At 46.1% G+C, this 14,887-nt stretch overlaps 1 long non-coding RNA gene across 1 annotated transcript in view; it reads right to left on the bottom strand.

The window, feature by feature from the left end:
- The window catches only part of LOC102157744 (uncharacterized), a 312,356-nt gene that overhangs the window by 239,303 nt on the left and 58,166 nt on the right, over positions 1-14,887 (bottom strand). The window contains exon 3 of the long non-coding RNA XR_014840344.1: positions 12,626-12,815. This is a non-coding gene — a long non-coding RNA (uncharacterized LOC102157744). The remainder of the gene's footprint in view (positions 1-12,625; positions 12,816-14,887) is intronic.

Genomic DNA, 14,887 nt, shown 5'->3' with positions numbered 1-14,887 from the left:
ACATCACTATGTAAAGCTTAACTTTTCAATTTTAATTTATTTTTAAACTTTGAACTTGAAAATAAATTCAGACATTAAAAAAAAGCTACACCAATAATACAAATAATTTCCATATACTCATCTGCCCTCCCCTGATACTAATATCTCATGCAACCACAGTACAATAATCAAAATTAGAGAATTAAAATGGACACAATATTATGAATTAACCTACAGGCCTTAGTCTAGCTTCTCCAAGTGTTTTATTATGTTCTTTTTCTGATCCAGGACCCTCTCCAGGATCCCATATTGCATTTATTGTATTATGGCTCCCCCAGGTCCAGACTGTTCTCAGGCTTTGTCTTTTATGATCTTGATATTTTTGAAGATTATTGGCCAGTTATTTTGTAGAATGTTCTCCAAATTGGATTTTCCTGAGGGCTCCTCAGGTCTAACTTCAGTTATCTTTTAGCAAGAGGGCCATAGAACTGAATGAAGATGTCCTTATCAGTACATCAGGTCCAGACACACCTGACGTCATTATGCATCTCACCCCCGTGAGCTTAACTTGGTCACTGGATCAAGTGGGACCTGCAGTCCTTTCCACTATAAATTCACTGCTCCTTTCTTTGTAATTATTAAGTGTCTTAGAAGGAGAGACGTTGAGATTACATGACTTTTCTGTGTCTTGTATTTTCACCCAGGGTCATTGACACGCAGGGAAAGGGCTAGCCCCACAGAACAGGGAGGCGAACAAAGTTGTGTGAGGGTCACAGCCCCCAACTATGGGATTTGAACAAATGTTTCTTTTTCTTTTTTTTTTTTTTTTGTCTTTTCTAGGGCCACACCCGCGGCATGTGGAGGTTCCCAGGCTAGGGGTCTCATTGGAGCTGTAGCCACCAGCCTATGCCAGAGCCACAGCAACACTGGATCCGAGCCATGTCTGCTACCCACACCACAGCTCATGGCAATGCCGGATCGTTAACCCACTGGGCAAGGCCATGGATCGAACCCGCAACCTCATGGTTCCTAGTTGGATTCGTTAACCACTGAGCCATGAAGGGAACTCCTGAACAAATGTTTCAAAGGATGCAGGGACAAAGCACTGTTAAGAGCCCAAAAGGAGATGAAATAAGACCTTAATTTCGAGTGCCTCAGTGCCCTCTTCCAAAAGCAAAAAGGAAGGAAGAAGTTAGGATCCTAAAAGCCTTCAAAACACAGCAAGGAGGAAGGGGTGCCCAGGACTAGGTATTCATGCTCTGGGCGAGGCCCCTTACCTATGTCACCTTATTTAATCTGTGCCTAAAAACAGAGGAGGGTGGTTAATGCCAGACAGAGCTGGATAAAAGAGAGCCAGCTGTCCCAGCGGCTGCCTCCACACCAGAAACAACAAAAGACTCAGAACTCCTGGATTCAATCACCCACCTCCCTCTCTCCCTCTCTTTCCTCTCTCTCTCTCTCCCTTTCACCAGGAGCACTTTTCACCACCTGGCAATAGCTCTTCTTTTAAGCCCGGATTTGTGCTTTCAAATTAAGCTTTATAATACCTGCAGTGCCGGCTTGGTTTTCCTAGCAGGTGGACTATTGCCAGGGTCTTCTGTCCCCTGGAGCAAGCAGTTCCCTCTGGCCCATGTCACCAGGCAGGGAGATAGAGCTGTTGCCTGCCCCGGGAATGCAAACCGAGCCAGCAAAAGGCTCCTAAGGAACAGATGTTTCTGCTTAAGGCTGATAGGAACTGCAGGACCATTTTTCTCCCCCTCAGTTTTCAAGTGCAAGAGGCAGCTGTTTGCCAGGAACACAGGCCTGGATTCTAATGAGGTTCGAGGCTGAGCCGAGCCTGCGAAAGGGGGACTTGATCGAAACCTGGATGAAGTTATTAACGAACCCCGGAGAAAACTGGCAAAGGGCCATTTTAAAATAGGAGGAAAAACTGCCTTGTTTCTTAGGATGGAGTTTGATATTTTAAAAAGCATAATCAATGGGGATTGTCAATTTGGTCTAATTTCTGCAAGGGATTATTGCTCAGTTTAGAGAAAGGGCTGATGATTTTTCCGGGTGTTGGTTTTGGCCCCAGGCGCACAGCGCAGGGCACAGTCACACACTGCGTCCCCCGAAACCTACCGTATGGTTCCTTATGAGGACGGGCAAGCCGATTGGTGTCGCTCCAGCTAATGACCACCCCTCTGGTTGGCACCCGCTGCATCCTCTTATAACTTTGGGGAAACCAAGAGCTTTCACACCTCCACCTATGAGAGGACGCTCCATCTAATGAAGTGTTTCCCATGCTCATTTTTATCCGCAGAATCAGCTTCCGCTTTGCAGAAACCCTGCTCTGTTCAAATAACCGAATGTGACTTTGCTAATTCAGAGCCTCATCCATACGCGTCGCTGCTATGATCATTTTGGTAGCAGGAGACAAACGTTTAAGGACAAGTGTCTGATGTGGTTTTGGAATGGAAAAATGAAAATTGGGGAGATTCCTCAGCACTGACTTCAATTTTTCTGCAAATTGGAAAACGGCTGCAATTATTCTTTAAATAGAAAGTTACAGAAACAAACCTTTCATTTTACGAGGAAAACCCTATAGACTTAGAATAAAATCCATCTGGGGGGAGAAAAGACATTAATTTAAATTCCCTGGTAAAGAGAACGGCTTAATGGCAGAACCTCGCTTAGGTGCGCCTTTTGATAAGGGAGAGTGTCCCAGAGAAAATCAAGAGCACAGCGTTCATTGAGTGACTAACATGGATCGGGAGCTTTCATACCTATTATCCTATTTTCTTCTGCACCACAATGTTGAGAGATTGATATTATGCTAATTTTGCCCATGTGAAACTGAGGCTCAACGAGGTTAAGTAATTTGCCTAAAATAATACAGCTAGTAAATAGTTAAGTTCAGGATTTGTTTTTTTTTTAATTAAATATTTCTAAAATCTGCTTACATGAGTGCAAGCTGTATATGAAAACCATTGAAACTCACTGAGAGGTTATCCACGATTCCTGAAGATAACTACTTTTATTCCTATATATATACAAATGCACACACACACTCATAGATACACTTAAAATGAAATCATGCAATTATAGGTCTGCTTTTTCATTTTAGGTGTTCTAATCATTATTGGCTGTCTTCCACACTGCTTTTCATGGATTCACAATTCTCCATTGCATTGCTGTACCAAATTGTATGTAACCGTTCCTCTGTTGGATAATTAGGTTGTTTCTCATTTCTCTTATAAACTATGGCAAAGAAATCTTTGCCTGTATCCAGGATTGTGCTTTAGGGTAAATTCCTACAAGTGGAATTTCTAAGTCAGAAAAATAAGAACATTTTCAGGCTTCATATATATTGGAAAATCACACTCCAAAAAGGTTGTATTAGGTTAAATTCGTATATGTAAACTCCTGCTTCCTCAGAATCTGACACGGGTATTGTCTTTTGTAAAAAATGCCAATTTTCAAAAATTGTAAAAACGTAAAAATAATGACCTCTCGTCTAAAGTTCTATTTCCCTAATTGGTAGTGATAATGAGCTATTTTCCTGTTTTCTATCCATTTGCATTTCTTCTTTTGTGAATTGCCATGTATGTCTTTTGCCCGTTTGTAACCAGGGCAATCACTCTATTTTAGTGACTTGTAAACACTTAAGATCACACTTTTTTCAGTAAACTCTGTTGCACATAGATGTCCCAGCTCATGATAAGCTCTTTTTCTTGTTTATGGTGGTAAGCTACCAACCGAAAACTTAAAAAGTTTAGGATGTCAAATGAACCAATCTTTAAAATTCCACCTTTGACTGGAACATAAAAATCAATGTATATATTATTCTAGCATTCTTACGGGTTTTTTTAATGACAGATTTAAGGCATCCTGGAGTTTAATTTCCAAACTGTTAATAATTCATTGACTAAAATCATCCCCCTCACTTTATTGCTCACTAAACTGTTACATACCTTGAGCCTGGTGTGCTCTTTATGCTGTTCCTTTGCTTGACTTGGCTCCAAGCCAGGGCCACCTGGTTGAATCATCATGGGCTTATAATGGGCTTTCATTTCCAGTCACTGGAAGCTACTCCTTCTGACCACAGAGCCTGTGTTTTTCCACAATAACCCGTCTGGGAGGTCAAGGAGGGAATTGTCACCACGCTGAGGGTGGGAAGAAAAGCTTTTACAGAAACAGAGCACTGCTTCCCACTTGTCAGCAGAGCTGGTCTTGCTGAGGAAAGTGAAATGAACAGAAGCCTGAACTGTGCGTGCCGAGTTGAGGCTATGTTTATGGAGAGTCCAAAGAGTCATCGTAAAAGAGTCATTTTTAAAATATGAACGAATGTTAACGGAGGGCTACTATGTGCTGATAATCACGCTGAGCTCTAAGGACACACAGACCAATAAGACCCAATACTTGGCTTCAAGAAGGTCCCAGAGTAGGAATGTGTAGAGGAAGTCAGACACTCTGACCTCATCTTGTGGCCAAGTCTCTCTCAGCATCTCTGAGCAGGGGCCACCAGCCCAGAGCTCAGGATCTGTTCTGCAGTGGCTTCTGAGGAGGCAGGAATTACCCAAGCATCCCATCTTCCCTTCCTCCAGGGAGTCTGCTCCTATATCAGTTCCCTACTTGCCACTAAGTGATAATGGATTTTAATCTGTGTTCTAAGTATTAACACATGGATCAAACACAACAAATTAAAAACACAACTGCAAACCAAATTTTAAAAAAGTTTTGAGTCAATAAATAGAGTTCCCTCTGAGACTTCCCCAGGAAAAAATTAGTGCCCCTTCCCTGAAGGCTGCAGCTCTGAATAATGCCAACCTATCCTGAGGTCAAAGTTCACCAGTGTCAACCTTGCCTTGCCAAGATCCAGGCTCCCACTGCTGAAGACCTCCAAGTCATGCCAGGTAGTTCAAGCTCTAGGTGTCCTCTCCCAACTTTGTACTGATGCTATTAGTTCATTGAACCAACTCCCTGTGCTTCTGGCTTTTTCCCAAGTCACCTTCTTTGATGGATCTACGGGTATTCATCTGACCCAATTTTGTTGTTGAAGAGGAAGCCTCCAGGAAAGCTTATTTTAAAAGTCTAACTCAGCTGGAACGCCCCTTTGACTCTGCAACTACTTCTTCCTGCCTGGACCATGGATGTAATGGCTGGGGATGCAAACAGCCATCTTGTGACCATGAGGCAACAAGCATGACTTTAAAAAAGTCTTCACTTTAAGAATAATGGAGCATGAAAATAAGAGCTTGGGTTTATGATGTTACTGTTGAGCCACCGTATGATCCCTGGGCCACCTACCTCAGATTTCTGAGTGAGAAATATAAACGCCCATATATTTAGGTTTTGTTAATATGATTGTTATCTGTGTAGCCAAAATGAGTCCTAGTATGATCCTCATTCTGGATTCTCATTCCAGGAACATGGCTAGTCTCTAAGTGCATCTGATCACTTCTCAGTGCAGACTAGAGTCTAGCTAACTTTTTTTTTTTTTTTGAGGTAAAATTCCCTTAGCATAAAATGAAACATAGAGTATTTTTAAATGTATAATTCATATCATTTAGTACATTCACAACATTGTACAGCCATTACTTATATCTAGTTCCAAGACAAAAAGAAACTCCATGCCCCATCAGCAGTCACTCTACGCTTCTCTCCCCTCAGCCCCTGGCAGCCACTAATCTATTTTGTCACTATGGATTGACCTCTTCTGGACATTTCATATAAGTAGGATCCTATAATATGTGTCCTTTTTGTCTGGCAAATTTCACTGAATATAAGATCCTCAAGGTTCATCCATGTCATAGCACATCAGTGCTTCATTCCTTTTCAGGGCTAAATTATATTCCACTGTGCAGATACACCACATTGTGTTTATCCTTTCATCCACTGATAGACATTTGAGTGGCTTTCACCTTTTGCTATTGTGAATAGTCCTGCTATTCAAATACAAGCTTTCATTTGAACATCTGTTTTTCAGTTATTTTGAGTATATATGTAGGAGTGGAATCCATGAGTCATGAGATCATTCCATGTCTAACTTGTTAAGAAGAGGTAACCCAATATTTGGCAGCTCTTTTCCTTAGAATCCTGGAGGATACCCCCTGGACCAGAGCTCTGCTCTCCAGGGACCAGTCTGCCCAGAGGCTACACATGCTGTCCAGCTAGAGGCATTCCCCCCTCACCAGGCTCCCTCCACAAGTGGTCCACACAGTACTTCAGTTTCAATCCTGGGCTGACCACAGGCCCCTGATCTTCTGGACCGCCAGTGTCCTCTAGGCTAGACTGTCTACCCGACCCCAGGCATTGGAAATAGGGCACATCAGGCATGAGAGGAAAATGGGAGATGCATCAGTGAGTGCTCCCAGCTCTCCTGGGTAAGCAGACCCTGGGGGAGGTTTTAGGGATTGGAATGAGGGCTGGAGAGGGCAAGACTAGACAAAGGGGAACCAAGGGAGGTGAGAGAATGGGTCCAGGTTAAAGCTGTGACAGAGGAGAGAACTATGTGTCAGATACTGGACAGATCCCCCACTGCTGGGGTATCTTAGGGCGTCTGAGATTCCCAGAGCAGGGCCTATAGCACTCAGATAGCAGGCCTTTGTCGTGCCCCCCAAACGTGAGTCTGGACCTGAAACAATTCTTCAATCCTCCACCAGCATCCACTCCTTACTCAATTGTGTTAGAGTCTCTAAAAGAGTCCAAACCCCAGTCAATCTCTTCAATGAAAGGTCCACATAAAAGCAGCAATATGTTTCAGCTGTGAGTGGATAACACCCCTGCATTTGTCATATTACAGAGACAAGAGATCCTTGCTTTACGTCATCCATAAGCGCTAGGAAAGAGTGTCCGATTTTAGGAAAGGTTACACACATTTATGTATTAACTCAAAATGGTGAAAAATGAAGAACTCAAAACTTCATCTTCCTTTTGTTTCCAAGGAGACTAGCAGTTTCACATCACAGAATTCTATTACTCTTTAAGTAAGAGAAACACACACACTTCCCCCTCCCCCTATAAAGAAATAAAGCTCATCACTCATAGGGAAGAAGGTTTAGAGCCGTGTTCCTCTTTCACAGAGTAACAGAATCACAGAGTAAGAAGGGCTCTGGGAAGCCATCTGGTCCTCACAACCCATCATGCAAATGGGGAAGTTGGCCCCTGCAAGGTACGTCAAGGTCATAGGCAGGTTGGCAGTTGAGCCATGGCAACAGCTTGGGTCTTTCCCATGTGCTGCCTCCCTTCTTGCAGTTCAAGTTGAGATTCCAGACAAAGGTAGGAATTCAGCATCGCACAGCCGCAAACCAGAGGCCCCTGCTTTTGCCGTTGCTCACAGTACAACTGCCAAAACAGTTTGACGGCTCCAGACACGAGTTTGTGTTCCAAGCCATGTCTTCCCATTAGAGCTCTGCTTTTCTTCCTCCCAGTGTAATCACCCATCTTACTCGGAGATGTCGGACCGTCGGTGCTTGTGAGGGTCACAGACACCACCCCCAGGAGGCGGAGGCCCTGTCTAGGCTGATGGATCAAGACAGGAGTAAAAATAATACAGATGAGAACTCCTATTTAGAGAGCACTGACCCTGTGTCTGGCACACACACCAACTGGCTCCTATCAACCCCTACAAGACACTAGACGTGGGTCTGATCATTAGCCCCACTCTGCATCTGGTAAAACTGAGGCACAGAGGCAGAAACGCTTGTCCAAGGCTAGGCAATTCCTAAGCAGGGAGCTGGGAGCCCTACACAGGGCCCCTGTCCTCAGACAACTGCCCCCTTGGCCTAAGCGCAAGGTGGGGAGTGAGGCCGCTTACTGACTGTCCACTTCCCGCCACATTCTTTCCACGACAAGTTGCTCCAAGGCCAGACCCACACTGCACAACCCTGAGGGGGTCCCTTGACTTCAGACTTTTTAAAAAAGGAAGTAAAGTTTGGCTGAGAAGGCTTGAATCCATGTGCAGAACGGAAACTACATTGAATGTTAAGTTAAAGGCAGAATTACATTGAAATCAAGCCAAAGACATGAGCACAAGTCTCCCGGCTAATCTTCCCGTCCCTCCTCTCCCCTTTCTGGCTCTCAAGGGCCTGATTCATGGAAGGAACCAAGGGTCAGACAAACCTGGACACAAATCCAGTCCCAGCCAGAAAGATATGCAGTGTGGTACCCTGAGAATCACTTCCAAGTCATCTCTCTGTCGAGAAGACGTGACGACTCCCAGCTAACTAGGGACGGGAGAGTCACTGTGTCACTCCCAGCCTCTTTCACTGCTTCGTCCTCTTCTGCAGCTCCCTTACCAAATGCCCACACTTTCCTTGTTCCAAGCCAGTCCAGACTGCAAGCCCCTCTCTTATACTAGGAATCTGTGATGCATTGCAGGATCGCCTGACCTCTTTGCTTATTTACGGGCTCAGAACGTACCCTGAGTACTAACTCTTTATCCAAAGTATAGCTAAGGAAACAGCTTCTGCCCAAGGCAGCCTGTGAGATGGCCTTCATCTTTTTAGATAACCCCAGATGGATTGCATTCCTCTGGGTCTACAGCTTGACCTCAGAAGCACAATCCTCAGTGGAGGAGCAGCTTGCTCTCGAGGGCTCCCAGGGTGTCTACCCTTGTCCCTGGCAGTCTGTTCTCAACTCAGCAAACCAAAAGATCCTGCTACATGTCAGTCATAGGAGGCCACCCTGCTGCTCCACACTCCCTGCTGGCTGAAAGCAGAACCCTCACGGTGGCCCAAGCTCTGGTTCTCAGCCTGTGCTGCATAGACTGAGGATCTCCTGGGAGACCTTTAAAATACTGATTCCTGGATTCCACACCCAGGGATTCTGGTTTAATGGGATTCTGGTATGAGGTGAGGTCTGAGCATCAGGATTTTTAAAGCTCCCCCAGGTAATTTTAATGCACAACCAAGGTTAAGAGCCGCTAGTCTAACCATCTATACTCCTGGACTCTGTCTCCTGTCTGGCCCCATCCCCAGCGCTCTCCCTGGCACCTATTCTGCTCTAGCCACAAAGGCCTCTCACTGTCCTCAATCACCCTGGGTTTGCTGCAGCCCCAGGGCCTTTGCACTTGCTGTCCACACCTGGAATGCTCCTCCCTTACCTCCTGCAGGTCCCTGCTGAAGTGTCCCCCTTTCAGTGACATGTTATTAAAAACAGAGCCCCTCCACTCAACCATTGGCACCTGCCTCTACTCTGCTTTCTTTTTCTCCATTGTGACTGACACAATATAGGTTGCTTATTTATTTTCTTGTTTTTCTATCACACCCCACCCCCACTAGACTTCCATCTCTACCAGGTCAGCGATTTTTGCTCACAGCTGTAGTCCTTGGACCTACACAGTGATGGCACATGATAGGTGTGCCGTAAAGTATAGTCAGAGAATGACAGGGACTCGGTCATATTCCTGATGGAACTGTCAGCACCCACCAAAGTGAATGAATGCATGAATACAGACGGGGCCTGGTCTAGGCTTGGCAGAGACTGTCCTGGACGTGAGGAGGTGCTGGAGCCCCACTGTGAGTCTCTGGAGGGTCCAGGTGGGTTCTGATCCCAGTCTATCTTCCATCTCAACTGACACGTACTCCAGGCAGCATCCCAGGCAGCAGCCAGTCAGTCAGCCCTCAGCCCACAAGTCTTGTTGGGGCCGGGCTGAGGCCCATACCACGTGTCCCTGAGAGACATTCTTCAGTTCGCCCAAGGTCACAGGAAGGAAGCAGGAGAATCTGGATCTGAAGCAGGCTCCTGCCTCCATCCTTTCCAAACACTATGCTGTTTCCTTGTGCTCCAGCAGCTCGAGGACCCACCTTGTCATCGTCGCGTGTGCAGCTCCCGGTTGAGTTGACATCTCCCATCCCGAGAAAAAGGCAGCAGCCTTAGGACTCCCGGTCGCCGTGGTTCTTGGGAACCTGTTTGCACTGAAACAGCAGAGATCCTCTTCCAAGCGCAGGGTCACAGGGTCACGCACGGACGCTGCTTCCCCACCTCTCTTTCAAACACTGGTCTGTGCTTTGCTGAAAAAATCACAAGGACAAGTCTTTACCCAGAAGACGCAGGGAGGTGCGGGTAATGATGCATTTCCGGTCATGTCGAGGGCACTGTTCTGAATTTTTTTCCGATTTCGGGATGTAGAACTGACGGTTGGAATTGCATGTATTTCAGGCGTACATCACGATGTTTCGCACACATCACGAGCTGCCCATCACGAGCAAGTCCATCGACACACCCATCGCCTCATGCAGTCACATTTTCTCTGTTCTTTTCTTTATGGTGACAACACGTAAAATCTATCACCTTAGCAAATTGCAAATACACAATACAGTAGTCACCACGCTGTGTGTTAGATTTCCCAAATTCCTTCATCTTCCGCAACTAAATGTTGTCCCCTTGGGCCACCATCTTCCTGTTTCTGCCTCTCCCTCCTCCAGCAACCACCATTCTACCCTCTGCTTCTATAAGTTGGGCCAGTTTTCATTTTCATTTTTATTTTATTTTATTTTTTTGTCTTTTCTAGGGCCACACCCGCGGCGTATGGAGGTTTCCAAGCTAGGGGTCGAATTGGAACTGTAGCCCCAGCCTACACCACAGCCACAGCAACGCAGGATCCAAGCCATGTCTGCAACCTACACCACAGCTCACGGCAATGCTGATTCTTAACCCACTGAGCGAGGCCAGGGATCAAACCTGCAACCTCATGGTTCCTAGTTGGATTCGTTAACCACTGAGCCACAACGGGAACACCCAGTTTTAATTTTTATAAGTGAGATCAGGCAGTATTTGTTTTTTCTGTGTCTGGCTGATTTCACTTCACATAATGTCCTCCAGGTTCATCCATATTGTCACAAATGGAAAGATTTCCTTCTCTTTTATGGCCGAATAGTGTATTACATACTGTTACATTATTAAGATATGTTACCTATATTATATATAGCATAATAGAATAATGGAATATATAGAGAGAGACCTTGAGCAACAGGACTATACACATATAGTCCATATAGTCTGTGTATTTGTATATAGATAGGTGTGTGTATACATCTGACACTGAACAATACAGGTTTGTACTGTGCAGGTTCACTTAAACACAGATTTTTCTTCCAATAGTAAATACTACTTCCAATAGTAAGCACTACATGATCCACAGCTGGCTGAATCTGCAGGTGCAGAACCCTGGATATAGGGGACCAACTATAAATTACATGTGAATTTTTTGCTGTTTTTTTTTTTTTTAGGGCCACACCCACAGCATATGGAGGTTCCCAGGCTAGGGGCTGAATCAGAGCTATAGCTGCCAGCCTACACCACAGTCACAGCAACGCCAGATCCAAGCCGCAACTATAACCTACACCACGGTTCATGACAAAGCTGAATCCTTAACCCACTGAGCGAGGCCAGGGATCAAACCTGCGTCCACATGGATACCAATGGGGTTAGTTACCACTGAGTCACAAAGGGAACTCCTATATGCTTTTGACAGCATGGAGGGTCAGCGCCCCAGCTCCTGCATTGTTCAAGAGTCAACTGTGTGTGTGTGTGTTTGGATGTCACATTTTCTTTATCCATTCATCATAAATTTAGGTTGCTTCCAAATCTTGGCTGCTGTAAATAATGCAGCAGTGAACAAGAGGGTACAGATATCTCTTCAAGATCCAGATCTCACTCCCTGTGGCTATATACCCAGAAATGGGATTTCTGGATAATACAAAAATCAACTCAAAATGGATCCACGACTTCAATGTTAAGAGCTGCAACCATACCACTACTAGAAGAAAACATCAGGAGAAAGCTTCTTGACGTTGGATCTTGGCAGTGATTTTTTTTTTTTTTTTGGATATGACAACAAAAGCACAGGCAACAAAAGCGAAAGGCGATCAGTGGATGGCATCAAATGAAAACGCTTCTACACAGTGAAGAGAACAACTGACAGAGTGAAAAGGCAACTTACAAAACCAGAGGAAATGTGTGCGTACTCTATCTCATATGGGGTTAATATTCAACAGAGATAAGAAACTCCTACAATTCCACCCTTCACTGATGGGGACCATGCACTTTGCTGTCAGCCCGTCAGCCTGCACCCCAGCAGGACTTTCAGCTCCTGTAGCTCTTTTCCCTGGGCTCTCTTTGCCTGGCAATCGGTCCTCTTAGCTGGGGTGCTTCCAAGACGGTTCCAGCCCAGCTGTCTTCTCGAGTCCCCTGGGCCGGTGGGGAACACACAGCCTTGCCCAGCAGCTGGTGGACAGGCAGCTGGCCCAGCTTCAGGCTTTGCTCCACTTCACTTCCAGTTTCCCCTTAGTTGCCCCACCCCTGTCTGCTCTGCTCCCGAAGCAGCGCAGAGAGGCAGGTGGCAGTCTCCCCATCTGGCGTCCACCCGTCTCCCCACATGAGAATCCCAGGTTCTCCCTCAGGTGACTTAAATCTAGGGGTGGGGATGAGAGAAGCACACCCATCAGCAGCAGAGCACTGTTCCCCAGGACCCCTTGAGGGTTATGCGCATATAATCCTGCTCGTCCTGCTGGAGTGGCTCCAGCACCTCTATTCGGAGATGCTCTTTGAGGTCTGAACGGACTCCCCCAGACATTTTAATAATTGCTGACATTTACAAGCACCTGCTAGGTGACTGTACCGTGGAAAAAGCTTTGCAAGGATCCCCCAAATCGGTACTCACAGCAGTCCCAAAGACAGGTATCATTGCAGCTGACTCCTTTCCAGATGAAGACACGAGGCTCAGAGAGGCCACAGAAGGTTCCAAGGGGTTATGCAGCTGATGAGAATCAGAGCTTTGATCCATGACTGAGCCCAGGGTCTGTGCTCTCAAACCACCATCTTTAGCTTCCTGGAGTAGGCACCTGTGGCCCCTAGAAGTCAACCAATTCACTGTGTTAGTAAATAGTTTAATGTCTATCTTTCCCTCTTTTCCCTTGAGGTCAAGAGCCTCTTCTTCGCTGCTGACTATTCAGTGTTTACTATTGGACTGTTTATATAGTAAGTGCTCAGTAAATTGTGTGTGAATGACTCTACTCCAAGACAAATGGGGGAGAAGCTGGCTATGCCTAAGACCCCCCAGAGGTAGAGGGGCTAATTATCCCAGCCATAATGATTGATAACCTGAACCATGTGGATACAAAAAAAAAAAAAAAAAAAAAGAGGAAATTCAGGAGAATGAACCACCAGGACCCCTGTCTTCAGATGGCATTGACTGGGCTCATTAGCTCTGGGAGCCAAGGTCTGCAGCCTCTGTCCCCAACGCTGGTATCTTCTTAGGAAGATCATGGGCATGGTCAGAGGGGTCCCTGCCCAGGCAAGGGGAGCCACGGGGCCAGAACACTGAGAGGAGCAGAGTCAAGGGTCTTTGCAAGTGTTAAGAAGGGTCTCGGCTCATGAGAAATGAGGTTTGTCCCTTTTATCCTTCCTACGTCTTTCCCAGAAAGAGAGTGCTCTTCCAGAGTCTCAGAATATGCCTTTCACAGGAAAAAAAAAAAAAAATCTGTCTGATACTTTGCTACTTTTATCAGAAAATATCATCACTATGGGAGTTCCCGTCGTGGCTCAGAGGTTAACAAATCCAACTAGGAACCATGAGGTTGTGGGTCTGATCCCTGGCCTCGCTTAGTGGGTTAAGGTTCCAGCGTTGCTGTGAGCTGTGGTGTAGGTTGCAGACGCGGCTCAGATCCCGCACTGCTGTGGCTCTGGCGTAGGCTGGTGGCTATGGCTCCGATTTGACCCCTAGCCTAGGAACCTCTATATGCCATGAGAGCGGCCCAAGAAATGGCAGAAAGAGGAGTTCCCGTCGTGGCGCAGTGGTTAACGAATCCGACTAGGAACCATGAGGTTGCGGGTTCGATCCCTGCCCTTGCTCAGTGGGTTAACGATCCGGCGTTGCCGTGAGCTGTGGTGTAGGTTGCAGACGCGGCTTGGATCCCGCGTTGCTGTGGCTCTGGCGTAGGCCGGTGGCTACAGCTCCGATTCAACCCCTAGCCTGGGAACCTCCATATGCCGCGGGAGCTGCCCAAGAAATAGCAACAATAACAACAACAACAACAACAACAAAAAAATGGCAAAAAGACAAAAAAAAAAAAAGAAAATATCATCACTAATGGAAACAGAATCAACCCAACACGGTTTTTATGAAATAGACTTGTAAACAAGAACATCAATGCCAAGTCAGTCCCATCCATGAACCTGAAGGTGTTGCCGTGTACTTGACAGATCAGTGAGAAAGGAGCAAAGTTTAGACTGTGAACGCGTTGTCCTTGCTAAACCAGGGGCTCCGGCCCATCTGAGACGTGCCGCAGGCCTCCCCTTTATTTCCACCGAGACGTTCAGCTCCCCTCTCTCATGGCAAGAGGCTTCCTGTGCTGCTGCAAGAAAATAATCAGAGCCTTGCTCCACACCTCAGGGCCTGATGGCAGTAAATGCCTCCTTTTACTTTCTGCATGGAGACGCTGGCTTCTTCTAATGAAAAGTGTGTTCAATCGTCATGTCTTATTTACACCAGGACTCATAAGAAGGAACGGTCACCTGGCAGAACTCAAGTGCTCAGTGCTTCCCTTGGCTCTGTTATGACCTTGGTCTTGGGGTCACAAAGGTCGACCAGGTTGTCCCCAGAGTTAGGAAGCAGACATGCTCACAAAAGTTGCCATGCCACACAATATGAGTTGTTATGACCATGAGAGTGTTGTGGGAACACAGGAGAGCAAATAACAACTCTATTTCGTTATTTACGAAATAGAGTTTAGTAAAACTCTAAAAAGCAGAGAAGGCTCCCTGGAGGAGGTGATATCTGAGCAGCCTCCTGCTGCTAACAAGGTCAAGCAAGGGCCTCCCAGGAAGAAGAAACAGCTGAGGCAAAGGCTCAGAGGTGCAACCATGGGAGCTTTATAAGAGGAGACAGGGAGAAATGGAAAAGGATAGATATAAATTTTTAAGG

The sequence above is a fragment of the Sus scrofa genome, chromosome 3 (assembly GCF_054392235.1).
Source record: "Sus scrofa isolate SSC_HxYL_T2T_F1_AM1 chromosome 3, Sscrofa_HxYL_maternal_Yorkshire_Landrace_v2.0, whole genome shotgun sequence".
NCBI classification, from domain to species: Eukaryota; Metazoa; Chordata; class Mammalia; order Artiodactyla; family Suidae; genus Sus; species Sus scrofa.
This window is presented reverse-complemented; position numbering and strand designations above follow the sequence as displayed.